Below are 11,853 nucleotides of genomic sequence, written 5' to 3' on the forward strand. Positions count from 1 at the left end.
TGAAAGTTTCCTATCATTGCTACATCAGCCCATGCAATAAGGTGTGGCAAGGGACAGATGGTGGTGTCAACTAGGTGGTGGTGGGAGTGATTGTTGATAGATAAAACAAACACCAGAAGGCAAGGAGATGTCAGAAGAAAAGACACCCTGGTTGGAAGGACTCTGCGGGGAGAGCAAAATGGCAAGGATTGGACTGGATGAGAGGTGTGGAGATTGAGTGGTAGTGATAGTTGGCAAAAGTGGAGGATGTGGTTTGGGAAGGGGTAAAGGAAAGGGCAATTCATGTTGGTAAGAAATATGGAATGAAAGAGGAATGGGGATTGCTTTGGGTTGAAGAATTGGCTTGGTGATGATATGAGATTACTGAAAGGAAGATGATGAATATAGCATGAGGGGGAGAAGAGTTTTGGAAGGATGAATTGACATTAGATGGGGGTTTAAAGACGTGCTGATAAAAAAAATACTTAGCATAATTGTTTTCTGATTCTCTGCTGTTTAAACAATGGTCAGTACTTAATAGAAAATAGTATATAGTGTGTGTGCGTGATGTGATTGATTTATTGTTCTCACATGTACTGAGATACAATGAAAAGTGTTGTTTTAGGTGCTATGTAGGCAGATCACATCATACAAAATGCATCAGGGTAACAGAACACGGTGCAGAATACAATGTTACAGCCACAGAGAAGGTGTATATATATAGAGAGAGAGAGAGAGAGAGAGAGAGAGAGAGAGAGAGAGAGAGATCAGAATTAACATTTGAAAGCTCCATTCAAAATTGTTCAATGTATTATATTGAATTCACTAGATGCAAACAGATCCTTACACTAGTACTGAAATGTATCTAATTTTAAAAATAAATCAAAACTTTTAGCTGAATTTGGTGGGAGTTTTGGAGATGGGACATTAACTTCAACTGTAGAGATAGGGTTAAATAGATATGCAGATGAATCTCTGAGGTATGCTGTGATGTATCTGTGACTTCAGTTGTCATGTGAAAGGACTCTGCTTAAGTTGGAATTAGCGCAGCTCAGAGTGGTGAACTCTACGGCCTTGTCATCAACATTTTAAACATTGTTTAAAAGAAACCTTGAAGTCTGGCCTGAGCTTGTATGAAGAAAACAGTTCTAAAACATGGTAACAGCAGTGGAAATAACATTCCGAGGGTGAAAGAGAAAAAGGAATCTGAAAACCATTTGGAAAATTGAGGAAACACAAGGAAAAAATCCTGAAAAGCTTTCCTGAAATAAGAAAGTAGAAGATGTACTCTGAAGGCAAAGCCTGTCCAAACCAGGTGAACAGTCCCTCCTTCTCCCACAGCCCTTTGATTCAATTGAAAGGTTGCAGCAGGCACTTAGATAGGTGTTGCAGAAGACGTAGTTCCACATAGTCTGAGGTCAACATTCAAAGCAGCAACAGATCCAAGTCATTATTTTCTTATATATTGTTGACCACCTTGACAATACTATCCTTACTTGGCAAGGTGGTGATAAAACTTCAACAAGTCAGAGGCTAGGAATTCTGCAGCAAATAATTTATTTCTGGCCTCCCCAATGTTGTCTACCATCTACATTAAGTGGTGTTGATGGCATAATGGTAATGTCTCTGGACTAGTAATTCAGACTCTCAAAGCTAATTGATTCTCATTCCAACCCATGCAGTTTGCTAATGGCTTTTCTAGAAGGAAATCTGACATCCTTTCGATTTTTTGGCCTAGATGTCTCTCTGGGTCCACACAATGTATTGACTCTTAACTGTCCTCTAGGCAATAAATGTTGGCCTATTCAGTGACTCCCATATGCCATGAACAAATTCAAGAACAAGGCAGGAATGTGATTGGATACGCTTCACTTTCCTGGATGAGTGCAGCTCCAACAACAGTCAAGAAGCTTGACACCTTCAAGCATCATCCATTTCATTGGCACCCACCCAAACCTTCAAAATTTAGTCACTTCATTATGTACATTGACAGCAATATGTACCATCTACAAAATACATTGCAACAATTTACCAAATCACCTCCAAAAGCACCTCCTCGACCCATGATCCCTAGAAGGACCTGGGCAGCAGGAACACTACCACATGTAAATTCCCTTCAAAGCTACAGGGCATCCTGAATTGGAACTATATTGCTATTCTTTCTTTGGAACAGCCTTCCTAACAGTAGTATGGGTATGCTAAACATCCCAAGGACTACAGCAGTTGAAGAAGGCAGCTAGCACCACCTTCTGCAGGACAATTAGGGATGATTAATAAATGTTGGCCTAGCCAGTGGCACCCCCAATAAATAAATAAATAAACAAAATGTTTATTTCAGTCAATTTTTTGTTATGTTTTTGATGAGGTGTTTTTAAAGGATATTGGCCAAAGACTGGTATATGGGGTTAGGGTCAAAGAGTGTGGTGCTGAAAGAGCACAGCCGGTCAGGCAGCATTTGAGAAGCAGGAGAATTGATGTTTCGGGCATAAGCCCTTCATCAGGAATAAGGCTTGTGGGCCAAGGGGGCTGAGAGATAAATGGGAGGAGAGTGGGGCTGGGGTGAAGGTAGCTGGGAAACTGATAGGTAGATGAAGATGGGGCTGAAAGTGATAGGTCAGAGAGGAGGGTGGAGCAGATAGGTGGGAAGGAAGATGGATGTTAGGACAGTTCAGGAGGGCAGTGCTGAGCTGGAAGGTTGAGACTGAGATAAGGTAGGGGGAGGAGAAATGGGGAAACTAGGGAAATCCACATTGATCCTCTGGTTGGAGGGTCCCAAGGTAGAGGATGAGGCATTCTTTCTCCGGGCGTCAGGTGGTTAGGATTTGGCGATGGAGGAGGCCCAGTACCGGCATGTCTTTGGTCGGGTGGGAGGGAGTTAAAGTGTTCAGCCACAGTGCGGTGGGGTTGGTTGGTGCGTGTGTCCCAGAGATGTTCTCTGAAACAATCTGCAAGTTGGTGTCCTGTCTCCCCAATGTAGAAGAGACCACATCTGTTGCAATGGATGCAGTAGATGACGTGTGGAAGTACAGGTAAATTTCTGACAGGTGTGGGAGGATCCTTTGGGGCTTTGGAAGGAGGTGAGATGGGAGGTGTGGGCGCAGGTTTTGCACTTCTTGTGATGGCAGGGGAATGGGTGGGGGGGGGGGGGGGGGGGGGGGGGGGGGAGGGAATGGCGTGGACCTGATAAGGGAATGGTCTCACCGAAACGCAGATAGGGGTGAGAAGGGAAATATATTTCTGTTGGTGGGGTCTGTTTGTAGGAGGCAGAAATGGTGGAGAATAATGCGGTGTATCCGAGGGTTGGGGGTGGAAGGTGAGGAACAGGGGTCCTTGGTTCTGTCCTTGTTGCATTGGGAGGGGTGAGGTTCAAGGGCAGAGGTGATGCAAGTGGAGGAGATGTGCTGGAGGGCATTGTCGACCATGTGGGAAGGGAAATTGCGGTCTTTGAAGAAGGAAGCCATCTGGGATGTTCTATGGTGGAATTAGTCCTCCATGGAGCAGATGTGATGGAGGCAGAGGAATTGGGAATAGCCACACATCAGCCATGATTTCATTGAGGGGCTGTATAGCCTACTCCTGTTCCTATGTTCCTATGATTGTGAAGAAGTAGATCAGCATTACATAGGGTTTGATCAGCTTCATGATAATCGTCCTCTCATAAACAGATGAGCTTATTTCTTCAGAGACCCTTAACCTGAAGACACACCTGGAAATGAACTTGAAACTCTGGAACTATGGGGCACAGTTTCATCATTTCAGGGAGACAATCCTGAGTATAGGAGCAAATTACTGCAGATTCTGGAATCAGTACTGAAAACAACAAATACTGCAGATCACAGCAGGTCAGACAGCATCCATGGAGAGAGAGTAAGATAATTTTTTGAGTCCAGATGATTCTTCACCAGTTCTGATGAAGAGTCATCTAGATTCAAAACATTAGTTTGCTTTATCTCCATGAATGCTGTCTGACCTGCTGTGATCTGCAGTATTTGTTGTTTTCAAACAGTCTCGGCAGTATTTGACTCCTTAGCCTTTGATATAATATATCAAAATTCCTTTGATACTTTTCCAGAACAGAATGAGCATAATTGTTCAAGTGCTTAAGTGTCCAAAGCGTTAATAAAGAAACACTACATATGACTACTGAAGATTAATGGAAGTTACAGTACTTTGGGCGAGACAAGGTGATCACAACAATGTTCAGTTTGAGCCTGATGAGATTGTGAATGATTACAGATAACCGCAAACTCTAAATGTGCAGGAATATCCTTCAGCAATAGTGAAGCATGAGAGTGATGCTCTACTTTTGTATGTGATCCCACAAATTTTTTTACCTTCACTTGGTATACCATCAGAAACAGTTGAACTTAATTTTATATCATCTTTTCATCCAGTATATTTTGTTGTACTTACAGATATAATCTCAAGTAAGTGAATAGCAATCAAGCACAGGAACCTGAGATCATTCTTCAGGTCAATATTAAATCCCTATGACTGTGCACACCGACATCAGCTGACTTATCACTGTTCAGAGATCAAATCTTCCTTGTCTGCATACTTCAGCCCTGCATGAAAGAAAGTGCTTGCACATATATTACCATTGATCTGGAACTGAACTGTACCAGCGACATAAATAATCATGTTGCTGGAAAAGCGCAGCAGGTCAAGCAGCATCCAAGGAGCAGGAAAATCGACGTTTCGGGCATAAGCCCGAAACTTATGCCCAAAACGTCGATTCTCCTGCTCCTTGGATGCTGCGCTTTTCCAGCAACACATTTTCAGCTCTGATCTCCAGCATCTGCAGTCCTCACTTTCTCCCATATAAATGGTAATCCCCAGGATGTTGCTAATGAATGGATTCAGCAATGGTAATACCATTGAATGTCAAGAGGTGATGGTATCTCTTTTTGGAGATGTTATTGCTTGGCACTTATGTGATGTGAATGTTACTTACCACTTATCAGCCCAAGCCTGAATGTTGTCAGTGCTTCTCTCGACTGTGCTGTTCGAAAGGAGAGCCATATTGTCTATTCCTGAGTGTAGCATCCATTGTTTTTCTAAGTTAAAAATCACACAACACCAGGTTATAGCTCAACAGGTTTAATTGGAAGCACACTAGCTTTCGGAGCGTTTTTCTAGGTTGGTTAACAGGTAGGTGAGCCTTTCATCTCCCAATATGTGAAATTATCATACAAGTGTAAACTAAAACAGAGGGATGTGAATTTCCTGATGCTGACTCAGTTATTGTGTTTCAAAGACTTTGGGCAAGACGATAATTTCATTGCAAACGGCTTCAGTTATTCTCTATGTGTTTCATGAAGGTTATCTCTAGTCTGGTCAGATGGGCATGCAGTGTTCTGAGGTACATGTTTCTTTCGTTTCACAGTTAAAATTGAGTCCATTGACAGTCCCAGGTGTAACAATCAGATGATGGATATTTAAATTTGATAGCCCATATTTCTGCTATGTAACACCACTAAAAGCTTAAAACCTCAGAAGAATGATTCTGTATAATGCTGTGTCAGTATGGGAGATTTGATCAGCCACAATAGGTCATTTTTGTGTTCTTTGCAAACATGCACTTCAGTAATGGTAGTCATCAGCATTTTCTTCAGCATCCACATCAACAAATGATGTGGAAATTCCTTTGTTGTTGAAAGCATGGCAGGTAAAAAAATAACAAAAAGATAGAGTATTTAATGTTGTACTCAGCATTTCAATGAGAACTATTAAGAAATGTTATACAATACAATTCAATATGGCATAGGAACAGACCCTTCAGCCCATCAACTCTGCACCAATTTCTAATCCTTATTTAGACCCATTACTTATTGACCATGTGCGGTTTCTATCAATCTGTTCGCCACCCACTCACATGTCTAATCAAGACACGCTTTAAATGTTGCTAACGTGCCTAATTCCACCACCTTCACTGGCAATGGGTTCTAGGCACCCCAACACCCTCTGTGTGAAACATTTTCCCCTCACTTCTCCCCTAAACTTTCCTCCTTTAGCCTTGAACCTCTTGTACTTGAGCTTTCCACTCTGGAAAAATGCCTCTGACTATCCACTCTATCTATGCCTCTTATAATTTTGTAGACCTCTATCAGGTTACCCCTCAGCCTCTGTCTTTCCAGTGAAAATAATCCAAGGTTATCCAACCTCTCCTCATAACTACAATCCTCCAATTAAGGCAAGCTGCATGCGCTCCACTTATATCTGAATTGGTAAGAATTTGACTCACACTTCATCTTTTGCACAGTGTTTTGGACGTTCTGAGATTGTGAAAGGTGCCATAAAAGTTATAGAGGTGTATAGCACGGAAACAGACCCTTTGGTCCAAATAGTCCATGCAAACCTGATATCCTAACCTAATCCAGTCCCATTTGCCAGCATCTGGCCCATATCCCTTTTAACCCTTCCTATTCATATACGTCTCCACATGCCTTTTAAATGCTGTAATTGTACCAGCCTCCACCACTTCCTCTGGCAGTCCATTCATTACACGCATTACCCTTTGCAGAAAATGTTGCCCCTTAGGTCCCTTTAACTTTTTTCCCCTCTCACCCTGAACCTATGCCCCACCCCAGGGAAAAGGCCTTGTCTATTTATCCTCTCCATGCTCCTCATGATTTTATAAATCTCTATTTGTAACATGTTGTTAATATTGCTGGACTAGCACCTTTGCAGAAAATGTTGCCCCTTAGGTCCCTTTAACTTTTTTCCCCTCTCACCCTGAATCTATGCCCCACCCCAGGGAAAAGGCCTTGTCTATTTATCCTATCCATGCTCCTCATGATTTTATAAATCTCTATTTGTAACATGTTGTTAATATTGCTGGACTAGCAATCCGGGGCCCAGGCTGATGTTGTTGAGTTCATATCTCACTATGGCACCTAGAAAATTTAAATTCAGTTAATTAATGAAATCTAGAATTGAACACTAAATTTAGGTAATGATCGCCAAGAAACTGATGAATTGTCAAAAAAAATACATCTGGTATTATCCTTAACCTTGTCAACCCATGTGATTTTAGTCCCATAGTAATGTGATTAGCTGTAAACTGCCCTCTGAAACTACCTAGCAAGTTCAGTCAAAATCACCACAGAAAAGTTGAGAATAAAACCAAATGGACTGCTGAGCTTTGACCTAGACACTGGAAAATACAGGGTCCAGATTATCCTTCAAAGTCCTCTGGGAGATTGTGCCATAGCAATTACTTTGTACTTGCATCAACTGTCTTGGACTCCTCCATCAACATCTTTGGGTTTAAGTAGGCCAAAGTCAATGATAGCCCTGGAAGGCTGGGATAAATTTATAATCCAGCAAAAGAAGGACTAAAATGATAATCAAGACAGAAAATAAATTACAAGGGCAACCTCATGAGGAATATAAAAACTGATAAGAGTTTCTTTAAATGTATAAATATATTCACAATTGTCATCTCTTTTCCTAAGCTTGCAGCCCCAAACCTGATGAATAGACTCCTGAGTCTCCTTCCTATGTCAGCAGTCTCCCTTGTGTCCTTAGTTTCTGTGGACAGACCCAATTGCCTGACTATGGCCTACCCCTTGAACAACCTAAGCAGACACCCTGGGTGAGAAGTGCTCAACCCCGAGTGGAAATGAAGTCACTGGAAGTCAGCAGCAAAATCTCTGTCCAGGCTGGAGTCATTCCTGGCACAAAGGAAGATGTTTATAGTTTTAGAGGTCTGTTATCTCAGTTCTAGAACATCCCTGCAGGAGTTCCTCAGGGTAGTGTCCTAGGCCCAAACATCTTCTGCTGCTTTATAAATGATCTTCCCTCCACCATAAGGTCTGAAATGGATTGTTCGTTAATGACTGTACCCTGTACAAAATTCCAAACTATATCGACTCCTTAAACACTGAAACTATTCATGCTCAAATGGAGGAGACATTTGCAAGTAATATTTGTCCAAGTAATATTTGACCTACTCCAACAATCTAACCATTGCTCTTTGATGTTAAATGTCATTTGCATCATTGAATCTCCCACTATCAAAATCATGAGTTACCACTGACCAAAACCTGAACTAGATGAACCATATAAATACTATGGCTGCAAGAGCAGGTCAGAAACTAGGTGTCCTGCAGCGAGTAACCCACCCCCTGACTCTCCAAAACTTGTCAACTGTCTGCAAGGTACAAGTCAGGAGCGTATGAGAATACTTTCCTCTTGTCTGGATGAGTGCAGCTTGAACAACATTCAAGAATCTTGACACCCTCTGAAATAAGGCAGCCCACTGAAATGGCAACATATCCATAAGCATTCACTTCCTCCACTATCAATGCATAAGATAGCAATAGATAATGTTTCATCTGCAAAATATTTTGGAGAAATTCATTAAGGTTCTTTAGGCAGCACTTTCTAAACACATGACCACTACCATCTAGAAGGACAAGGGCAGCAGATACATGGGAACACTACCACCTGCATTTCCCCTCCAAGCTACTCACCAACATGAATTGAAAATATATTGCCATTCCTGCAGAGGTTCTGGGTCAAAATCCTGGAATTCCCTCCCTAACAGCATTGTTAATCTACTTACAGCACATGGACTACAGCAGTTCAAGAAGGCATAGAGTCATATAGCCCATCAAGAAAAGGCCCTTCAGCCCATCAAATCTGCACTGACTTGTTCACACTAATCCCACTTTCCAGCTATTGACCCATAGCCTTGAATGTTATGACATTTAAGTGTTTATCTATGATCTTTTCAAAGGTGTGAGATTTCCTTCCTCAACTATCTTCCCCATGCAGTGTATTCCAGATTTCAACCACCCTCTGGTGAAGGGTTGTTTCCTCAAATTGCTTTTAAACCTTCTGCTCTTCACCTTACAATTTTGCCTCCTCATTATTGATTCTTCAATTAAGGGGAGCAGATTAGATGTTTCCTATCCACTTTGTTCATGCCCCTTATAATGTAATACACCTCAATGAGGTCACCCTTCAGCCTTTTCTACTCTAAAGAAAACAACTTGAGCATTTCTAGTCCGTCTTCATTTGTAAAATGATCTAATCCAGACAACATTTTTTGTCAGTCTCCCATGTTGAATCTTGTCAAAGGCTTTGCTGAAATCCATAGACACGACATCAACTGCATTACCCTCATTTACACACCTGATCACCTCATTGAAAAATTAAATCAAATTTGTCAGAAATGACCTCCCTCTGACAAACCCATAGGAACTATTCCAAATCAAACCTTGCCTCATTAAATGGGTGATTAATTTCTCCTAGTTTTTCCTAGAATTCTCTGAGAATTTTCTCACTAGTTTCCCTACCACTGATGTGACACCAATTTGTAATTCCCTGGTTTATCTCTACCACCCTTCTTGTAAAGAAGAACCGCATTCGCTGTCTTTTTTTAGATTAGGTTGCCTACAGTATGGAAACAGGTCCTTCAGCCCAACAGGTCCATACTGATCGTCCAAAGAGTAACCCACCCAGACCCATTCCCCTACTCTACTCTTACCCCTGACTAATGCACCTAATGCTATGGGACAATTTAGCATGGCCAATTCACCTGACCTGCACATCTTTGGATTGTGGGAGAAAACTGGAGCACCCGGAGGAAACCCACACAGACATGGGAAGAATATGCAAACTCCACATAGACAGTTGCCCGAGGCAGGAATCGAACATGGGTCCCTGGCACTGTGAGGCACCAGTGCTAACCACTGAGTCAACATGTTGCCCGTCATCTGGCCTGTGGCCACAAAGGAAGTAAAAGTTTGGGCAGAGGCCCTTTAATTTCCTCCCTTGCCCCCCTCAAAAACCTGAGATACAATCCATCTGGACCTGGGCATTTGTCCACCTTTAAACCCACAAAATCTCCTTATTCCCTTTGTCAGTCTGCTAAAGAACATCCCAATCTCTTTTCCCAAATTCTTTACCTCCATATTCCTTCTCCCTAGTGAAGACTGATGTGAACAACTCACTTAACACCCTGTCAGTATCCACCGGTTCCATGCACAGAATGCACCCTTAGCCCATAATTTGTCCTACTCTTTCTGTGGTTATCCTCTTTCTCTTAATATACTTATAAGATATTTTGACATTATCATTAATTTTACCCACCTAACTTCTCGAGTATGTTCCTCATCCTTTATTTCTCAACCAGCAGAAATAGTTTCTTCCGATTTATCTTGTATTTTCTCCTTAAGTTTTGAATACATAGTGCAAATAACTCACCCCTTTAGATGCCAGTATTCATAAATTATGAAAGTAGAATATCATTTGCTTTGTGTTTCTATGGTATTTATGTTCATTCTATTTTTGTTGTGGTTCAGGGAAAAAAATTAAGGTATTCCATTGTTCCTCTGAATGGTTCAAAGGGATCAGGTATACAAATCAGCTGTTGTGGTTCTATACTCACTATCATTAAAGCACACATATCTAGTCTAATGTCACAATGAATAGCCAGATTATGCAAAACACAGCACATGATGGACATTTAAGATAATGAATTGCTGTGAGGTGAAGGGCTAGACTTTAGGACATTCCATTCAGTTTAGGCATTAAATGCAGTGTTTTTGCAGATCATTGGTATTATTAATCATGGGCTATATGATCAACTCTTTGGATTTGTGTTATTCTTGTCATTCACTTAACAGTGTCATTTCCATGTGATTTACTTTCATATAAATGCTAATCCATAAAAAAAGCCATACAGTCTACTAGCTCCCTTGATTGGAGGAAACAGTTTAGGATGAATTGCTCAAAAATAACTCTGAAAAAAACAGAAATTGCTGGCGGCAACATCTATGGAGGGAGTTATCATTTTCAGTCCAGTGACTTTTCATCTAAGTAACTGGTAGTCTGCTGCTTCCTATTCATGTTCTTCCATTTCCAGTTGTTCCTGTCAGGAACCGTGTATATCACCTGGTGATTTGATGGATGTGGACTGATATTTGGGAGTCTGAGGAGTTGTGATGCCAGTTTTGTGACTGCTTCTGGGAAGAACCTTATGGCTCTTCTGCTTTGTATGTAGAGGCAGAAAGGTTCTATGGTTAGGAAAAGGAACTCAGAATTATTTAGCAAGTAGCTGCCTTAGGCAAGCAGCTGACCTACATGGTGCTCCACTCATTGTCAGTTTGTGTATTTGTGCTTGAATGAGGAAGTGCTTTTCCCATATAGAGTCAGAACATGAACAGGTCTTCCTGTTTACAACAAGTAGGGTAAGCCTGTGAGTAGTCACAAGAAAGATTTTGATTTCGGCTTTTTCCCAGCTATTATGTACAAGCCTATGCTACAATAATAAAAACAGCATTAGGGAAGATTCAAATCTTGGCTGACATCCGTTTAATGCCTTGAAGTGAATTGCTACAGGATATTAAAAAGATACATGTAAAAAAAATTGAAATTGTTAGTAGCATTTTTTGAGTTTGTGCTATAGAAAATATAAGGAGATATTGGAAAAGGTAGAGTGAACGTTACGGACCAATGGATGGAGTTTGTGGACAGTCTGACAAGAACACAATTCTTGACCATCTCTAATTGCTCTGAGAATATTTTCTCATCCTACGTGTTATTTGGTTTGTTAGACAGTTCTAGAGGGCTTCCAGCTTTAATTCTCAAGAAATAAACCGAGTTGCTAGATAATGGAGATAACCACAAAAGTTAATGGAGATTGCAAAAGAAGATGGCTAACCACTGCCCTCTTGGTGAGATTGTTGAGTGTGTTGCATTGTGACAGCCATGTCCTCTGCTGGGCCGCCTTTTTCACGCCACAACGTTTTGCACCTTACGGTCATGGGAAAGAAGGAGGACTTCCCTCTGATTTTGCACTTCCTGCAATAACATTTCTATTGTGTTCCATTGAAAACAAGGCGCCCAGAAGTGTTACCAGAC

Source organism: Chiloscyllium plagiosum, chromosome 4 (genome assembly GCF_004010195.1).
Source record: "Chiloscyllium plagiosum isolate BGI_BamShark_2017 chromosome 4, ASM401019v2, whole genome shotgun sequence".
NCBI lineage: Eukaryota > Metazoa > Chordata > Chondrichthyes > Orectolobiformes > Hemiscylliidae > Chiloscyllium > Chiloscyllium plagiosum.